The sequence below is a fragment of the Acomys russatus genome, chromosome 15 (assembly GCF_903995435.1).
Source record: "Acomys russatus chromosome 15, mAcoRus1.1, whole genome shotgun sequence".
NCBI lineage: Eukaryota > Metazoa > Chordata > Mammalia > Rodentia > Muridae > Acomys > Acomys russatus.
In genome coordinates, this window is record NC_067151.1 from 44,851,056 (window position 1) to 44,859,641 (window position 8,586).

Consider the following 8,586-nt stretch of genomic DNA (forward strand, 5'->3'; position numbering starts at 1 on the left):
TTGAGATGTTCTTTTTTTTTCTTTCTATTTTTTTTCATTTAGTTATTTAGTTATTTAGTAATTTTACAACCTGATTCCAGTCCCCTCCCTCCCTTCTTCCCAGTCCCACCCTCATGCCCCACCTCTGACCAGTCACCTCTCTCATTTTCAGAAAACAAGAGGCCCCCAAGGGGTAACCATCCAACCCTGGCACCTCAAAATGCCACAGCAGGACTGAGTGCATCCTCTCCCACTCAGACCAGACAAAGCAGCCCAGCTAGGGGAAAGGGGACCAAAGGCAGGCAACAGTCAGACAGCCTCGAGAGAGATTCATTCCATAAGTTCTATGGCTCTAGAGAACGCTGAGTAATATAGGTGTGGGACCTTGTGATATTTTCCCCATGCATGTAGGCATATCAACTGGTGGTATAATTGTTCAGGTATTATTTGTTAATATTTTATGGGTGCAGCTCCCTTTCATATGTAGAAAACATCTGTGGCACATATCTTTGTCCTCTGGCTGTTAAACTCTTTCTGGACTCTTACACAATGTGCCCTTAGCCTTAGGGGTAGTGCTTATGTTGTAGGTAGTTTACATGCCCCCATTGTTCTCTGTATTTTGATCAGGAGGCGGTCTTTCCCTGGCCTGGAGTCCACTGATGAGGCTAAGCTGGCTGGTCAGGGAGCCCCAGGGGTCTCTCTGTGTTGTCTAGCACTGGGATTACAAGCAAGGACCACCATGCCAGACTTTTTAATTTGGGGGTTCTGTGGATGGAACCCAGGTGCCGAGCACTTTATGACGGAACTCTCCCCCCTAGTCCCACCAAAATTAAGTTTAGTGTATCCTGTTCCCCTCTTCCTGTACTTGCAAGCTTCCCGTTAGTAGAATACCATGCTTCCGAACTTACTTCCCTCAATGGGCAGGAAGATGAAGACCGAAGACTGCTGCTTTCCTAAGTCAGTATTTCAACAAGTATCTTGAGAGTCACCTGCCAAGACACTTGAAGGCCTTAAGTATGAATAAGACACACCTATTTCTTGCCTTCAGGGCACTTACAGACCTCTCCACTTTCGTACTTTGTTTCCTCAGCTCAGTTCTTGGTAAAGCACACGTTGCTTCAGGTGACAGTGAGCTGAACCAGAGCCTTCGTCCTTGCTCCCCTGACTCCCTTGATGCACTCAGCACGACTCCAGTGCACCTGACGCTCGCTCCCTGATGGCTTGGAACTGGAATAGGTGCAGTGGTGGCCTTGTGTGCCCACCCAGTCACAGCTTGGGTGCTGGGAACATAGGCTGGATCTCCTGGAGTAAGCCTTGGGGTAGGTCAGACCAAGGGTGAAGGGGGAATCATACACGCTTTTCAAAGCCATGTTTATTCATTTCCAGTCTAATGGGTAGAAAATGAGGGACAGTTTTCAAAGTTCAATTCAGACAGGGAGGGAGCATATAGCTGTAGGAATGGAGCTAAAGCTTGGCTAGACAGGAAGGAGGAGAGGAACAGAGGGAGGAAAGAGGGAGAGAGAGAGAGAGAGAGAGAGAGAGAGAGAGAGAGAGAGAGAGAGAGAGAGAGAGAGAGAGAGAGAGAGAGAGAGACTGAGGAATCAGAATCTAGGCTGAGATAGGGACTGGCCTGTAACTAGTGATCCTACTGCCTCAGACTATTGTATGCTGGAGTGTAAGATGTGCCATCATGTCCAGCTCAGAGCTCTCTCAATTGCTCAACTTGCTTATTAAAGATACAATGGTATCTATTTCTGTGGATACTAGCCATACCTGCCCCCCTCCCCAAATCTTCTTAAATGTATATCTGCCTGGTAAGAAACTGTAGTCTAGCTATGATACAGTAATCATATTTTTCTTAGAGGAATGGAGTAGGGGGAACTTGACTTCAGTTGGAAACTGGAAGACAAGAATGAAGGCTTCTGTGGGAAAGGGTTGAGTCAGTAAGAGCTGAAAGGATATTTGCAACAGGCAGAGTTCAGAAACCCTTGCTGATTCCCAGGCAGCAGTCTCTAGTACACAGCGAAACCTGTGCTCTGGCCACAGCTCACACAAAAGTGATAATGGTAGAGTAGTTAAGTGCGGCTAAATATGTAATAATTTTCTCCTTCCGCATATCTTAAAAATGGCATTTATTGGGGGGAAATATTCCAGACTCACGCAGTTGCACACGGGAAAGCCCACGGCTTCGCAAACCCTGCTATTTGGGACAAATAGATAGGCACAAACGGCTGCTGCACATGGGTTGGCCTTGGGCCTGACTGGGAGAGTTTCCCAACTCCACCTGCACCCTGACTCACTCTGTCTGCCTTTGATGGCCTTTCTGGGGGCACGTTCTCTGTTCTGCTAGATTGCTTCTCACTGGCTGAAAAGATGACCTCTCACCAGTGGCCTGTGCAGGCACATACCTCTGAGTAGTAAACAGGAACCCTACCTCTCCTGGTACCTCTCCAGGACACACACCTCTCCAAACTCCTACATTTCACACTAGGGAGCCAGGGATTCTGAGTGTCTCCAAGGAGCATAGGACATACCGTGCCAGGGACTGCCTGCCCTGCTTTTGTCTGGTGGCATGACAGAGCTGCAAAACAAAACCTGTCATCTACTCAGAGAAGCTGCGTTAAGGATTTGGCAGCTCAGCTAGGTGGTGGCGGTGGCACACGCCTTTAATCCCAGCATTTGGGAGGCAGAGGTATGTGGATCTCTTGAGTTTGAGGCCAGCCTGGCCTGATCAACTGAGTAACAGGACAGCCAAGGCTACTCAGAGAAAACCCTGTCTCAAAAAGAAATTTTAAAAAATTGACAGCTCTTCATTAGTATGCACAATTTTCTTGCTTTTCCGTATTTGTAGAGAAAAGCCAGTCAGGACAGGACAGGTCGGCTCTCAGTTTAGTCAGGCAAGTAGAAAAAACACGTGTATTTTTTTTTTTTTAAATCTTTTTGGCTGTACTAAGGATTGAACCGAGAGCTTCACATATGCCAGATAAGAACTCTAGTCCCAACCTATTGCCCTAGCCCCAAAGCATTGTGGTTTGAAATGCCCTGTAGGAAAACCATGGTGTTGTGAGAAAGGAGAAGGAATCAGCCACGAATATCATGGAGAAAGCATATCGGGGCCTGGTAGATACAGAGGCCCGAGGCAGGAGGAGCCTGGCCTGTAGAGAAGCAGGCCAGTGGCCAAATCAGTACCAGTGAGGGCCATGTCCTGCTGGCCGGATGCTGAGAGAAAGGCTTTTACCTCTACTATCTCACAAACCCTCCAGGATTGCTCACTTCCCATTGACAGAAGGGCAAGCTGAGGCCAGTCAGGTTGTGTAAGGTGTGGAGACAGTCTGGCTCCAGAGTCCAGTGCAATCTCACCTCATGAAGAGGTAGCTGGCATTGCTACAGGCTGCCACCTTGCTTTCCCGAGAGAATGTTCTTCTGACCCGTCAAGTGGGACAGCAGTTCGGTTTGTCTTGTTGGTTTATTTCAAGCTGGTGAATTTTGTACTGGGGACAGTGATTGCAGATCTCAACTTTATGTTCGTCACTGGGAGTTTAAAGACCCTCTTGATTCTTTTAAAAAATATTTTATGTGTATGCGTATTTTCCCTGCATGAATGTCAGTGTACTACATGAGTGCTTGTAACCTCAGAGGAGGCCAAAGACAGCATCAGATCCCCGGGAATCAGAATTAAAGTTATTGTGAGCACGGGTGCTGGGAAGTGAACCGAGGTCTTCTGGAAGCAGCTGACCTTGAACTCACAGAGATCTGCCAGCCCCTGGTTCTGGGAAAGCCACTGTTCAGGTACCTGGCAGGATTAGACTCTTAATTCTCCATTCTCTCAGCCACACCATGGCGCAGTCCTTCAAACTCAGGGTTTCCTCTGGTGCTTGGGGAGAAGAGTAGAGGGTTAGGGTTAGTGGGTGAGGTCCTTGAGTCTTACCTGGATCTATGTGACTTTTGGGCAGGTGTGCTGCTGCATGCTGGCAGAGGGTTTTGGGATCAGAAGGCTAGCCTGCCTCAGGATCTGCCCACTGCATCTCAGCGCTGTTTGCTGGCTACATGTCTCCTCTCACATCCTTTGCCTCCCTGCTCAAATGTTTACTCAATTATTATTTTCCAATCCTGTCTATTTATTGACTAAACTGATGGATCCGAGCTAAAGAGAAAAGTGTCTTTTGGGGCAGGTGCCTGAACAAGTGTGAGGATGTAGGTGTGGGAGAGTCACTTGTAAAATGCATGTCCCTGCACATCCTTCCAAGCTGTCCTCAAGTCCTCAGGTCCTTGGCCAGGTTAGACAGCAGTTCTCTGGGATAGTCCATAGTCAGCACTCCACTCTCTTGAAAGCTAGAGTCGACATAAACTCCTAAGATCTTATAGGCCCGGGCACGCAGTCTTCTAGGACTGCCTTCTCGGGGAGGTTCATCTTGCTGCTGGCACTGGAGGGAATCGAGCTCTTCTGGGGATGGTCAGCGGGTGGGAGAGTGTCCTGGGTAGCTACACTTTGAATAACTCCCTGCTTTTCACACACATGCAGGAATTTTCTCTCCCTTTTCCTTGTTTTATTTTCTCTCAAATTGCTTATTGTCTACTGGCATAGTGTATATCCACTTGCTAACACTGGTGGGCACACACTACAAGGACAGGAGGTTTTCCTTTTTAATTTTGCTGTTTCCCAGACGTAAAACACAAGCTGGCACTAGAAGCAGTTGCTAAGTATTTATAGATTATATATTTTACAAGTAACATTCTCTCTCTCTCTCTCTCTCTCTCTCTCTCTCTCTCTCTCTCTCTCTCTCTCTCTCTCTCTCTCTCTGTGTGTGTGTGTGTGTGTGTGTGTGTGTGTGTGTGTGTGTACTGAGGCTTGAACCCAGGCCCTTGTGGATGCTAAACAAGCACACACCACTGAGCTACACCGCCAACAACCCTTTTCTTTTTTTAAATTTTGAGACCAGGTCTTACTAAATTTTCTAGGAAGGCCTTGCACTTACTCTGTAACCCAAGCAAAGCCACGAAACCATGGTCCTTTCTGCTTCAGCCTTTTAAATATCTGGTACTCCAAGCTTCAGTTGCCGGGCTCAGCTTCCACACACGTTTCAGTTTGAATCTGTAGCACTTTAATGAACCTCTATGGCAGCATGGGCTGAGGTGTTTGATTTTGAGTGCTGAGTGAATTAAATTTACCTTGCTGTTATTTGTTTTGCATCCTTTAGTACTACTTGAAAACACACACACACACCCCTATGGGTATGCACACACATGCATACACACATATATGATCATTGTATTTCTCTTTTGTTGTATTATTAAAACAAACAAACAAACAAAATAAAATCCCCTGGAGTATCTACTATATACCTGACACAATCTTGGCCTTTAGGCATTTGTGGAAGAAAAACAAGCACAGGTGACATTCACCATGCAAAGAATAGGGGTGGTGCTGGTATTGGAAAGGCAACTATCTTGCATGGATGGGAGACTGGGACTTGCGGTTGGAGAGGGGAGCAGAGGTAGCTTCAAGTCCAGGGCCTCATATGATACCCGTTGGGTTGTATTCTGAGGTCATGGGGCAGGGGAGGGGGAGCTCTAAGCAGGAACTAGATATGAACAGATTGTCTTTCCATCCCACTCTCAGCGCATGAGTTGAAGGACAAGACAGCAAAAATCAATCTTACATCAGATCCATGATGTCAGCAGATTGGAGGTTTGATGCTCGAAGCTCTTGAGTCAGATGGCCGGGTGTGGGGAGCTGAGGCTGTCCTCTGCAGTTAGTCCCAAGCCTGTCTAGTGAAGAAAGCAAAGCCTTCTGCGAAAGGAAGGCAGGAGTGTCCTGTGGAGCTGGAGAAGCAACACTACGTGAGAGTTTATGTGGGTCTTGGTGATGCCTTCCAGAAGTTTCTCCCTCACTGTCAGAATCAGCAGGAAGGGAAGCCTTGAAACTAAGCATCTTAACAAGTCAACATCTCTTATTCAGAGGAGCTCCAGAAAGCCAGGGAACAAGTTAAAACTCTCCTCTTCCCTACTTATTTCATACTTATAATTTGATATTATTCTTTTCAGACAGTCTCACTATGTAACCCTAGCCGGCCTGGAACTCAGACAAGTTGGCTGTCTCTGTCTTCCGAGTGCTGAGATTAAAAGCATGTGTCAGCACCCTCAGTCCGAACATATACAACTTTAAATAACATAAACAGTACCTTTAATATTTGGAGGAGACTTTTTTTTTTTTTTTTTGAGTCAGGTCTCTTAACCAACTGAGCCATCATCTTCTATACCACTACAGCAGTGGTTCTCAACCGTCCTAATGCTGGAACCCTTTCTTTAATATTGTTCTTCATGCTGTGGTGATCCCCAACTATAAATTTATTTTCATTGCTACTTCATAACTGTAATTTTGCTACTATCATGAACCTTAATGTTTCTGTTTTCTTATGTCTTAGGTGACCCCTGTGAAATTGTAGTTCAATCTTCTAAAGAGTTTGTGACCCATAGACTGAGAACCACTGCTCAATGTAGCCCTGGCTGTCCTGAAACTCACTATGTAGATCAGGCTGATCTTGAACTCACAGAGATCCACTTGTCTCTGCCTTCTGAGTGCTGTGATTAAAGGCAGCATTCCAGGCCTTGGAGGAGTTTTGGTTTTTGTTTTGTTGTTGTTTTTTGTTTTTGCAGTAAAGTGAGTAAGCAGAAAAATAATGGAAAGAGATCAAATGAACAGAACTCTGACAAATCTATAATTTCTTGAGGCCCATGTATTGGACATTATTTTATCATTCTCTGTCAATGGGATGACAGTAATACACAAATTGTACCGATCTATTGAACCCCACCAGAGTGTAATAAGGGGCTTGTGAATGCATGATGGGGACGAGGATCTGCGCCTCAGATAAAATTACTCATACAGGGAGTAAACACTGGGAGAAGTGTAAGTTCTCACCCACTTAGCTCTTTTTGTTGACCCTATGTGTGAAATCAGAATGGTAACTACATGCCTGCCACCCTAAAGGCCCTGCCGTCTGTGCAAAGTTATCCAAATTATTTACATCACATAGAATTTGCTCAAACATTTACAGCATTCCCAGTGCTATAAGCTTTTCTGGTTTCAAATTTCCATCACCCAGGAGGAGATCGGAAGCTGCTTCCTGCCCCACTTGACCACCCATCTTTGTTCTGTCTCCATGGAGACATCTCTAGTGGAAATTCCATATAAATGGAATTGTACAACCTGTCACTTCTTGTTTCTGCTTCCTTTAACTCAGTATTGCATTGCTGGTCATGTACCTCAGATATACCTCAATACTTTCTTCCTTTTTCTGATCAAGTAATGTTGCACTTCCTCTCTTCTGTTCCATAGCGGCGCACGTGTGTGTCCTGGATGACACTTTCAAGAGCATCAGTACTGAAAAGAGAGGCAAACACTAGGTCCTTACAAGACTTCTTCCAAAGAGAGTGCCCAGCCTCTGTCCACCATAGGCAAGCACGGCTCCGTTGGTGGATTTAAGTTGGGAAATTGTAAACTCACACACAGGCCATGGAGCCATGACTCATAGATTAGATGAGCATCTCAGGGACCTAGAAAAAGGGGGAAATGATTTGCTCCCAACCTGTCAGTGTACTTTCATCGTAGACCATGCAGAAGAAAAATGAAAATACACAGAAAGGAACCCTGGGCCTGCTTTTCTAGGGCTATAAAATGTACAAATAAATAAAATACCTTGAAGCCAGATGGTAGTAGTACATGCCTTTAATCTCAGCACTTGGGAGGCAGAGACAGGCCAATTGATGAGAGTTCGAGGCCAGCCTGATCTACAAAGAGTACAGGACAGCCAAGGCTACACAGAGAAACCCTGTTTTGAAAGACCAAAACCAAAGCAAACCAAAAAGAACCTTGAGAGATTGCATGCATACAACATAGTTTGTTCCATCATGCCTCTGTTGATGAATGTTTTGGCTGTTCTCGCCTTTTGGGTGTTGTGAAGACAAGTGCACAGTTACCTGCATGTATCTGCTTCAACGTGCTGCCCACCTGATAAAGGGCCAAAGGAAAAGTGTTGTTTTCAACAAATACATTGGAGCAACAGAGCATCCACAGACAAGCAAGCAAGAGAGCCAACGTCTCATGATCTAACCCCCAAATCACATAATTCATCAAAGATGGACCACAGATTTACATGTAAAAGTAAAGGATGGCAAAAATAGCCTAAGTTTGCTTCCCAGGACCCACGTGGTCCTGGGAGAAGGAGAGAACCAACTCCTTCCAGTTGTTCTGCTTTCCTCAGTCCTGCCATGCTTGCAACATACATGCGCGTGAGCGTGTGCGCGCGCGCACACACACACAGACAGAGAGAGAGAGAGAGAGACAGACAGAGACACAGAGAGAGACACACAGAGAGAGAGACACAGAGAGAGAGAGAGAGGGAATCACAGGAAAAGTTTGTTTGCACTTAGAGCTCCATGAAGGCTTCTTAGAGGTGACACCAACTGTGTCATTCATAAGAAAGATGACAAGTGGGTCTGCATCAAATTTAAAATGTGTGCTGCGAAGATCTTATTAAGATCATGAAAGACAAGCCTCAGACTTAGAAAAGCATTTGTAAACTACATGGTTGACAAAGAACTATC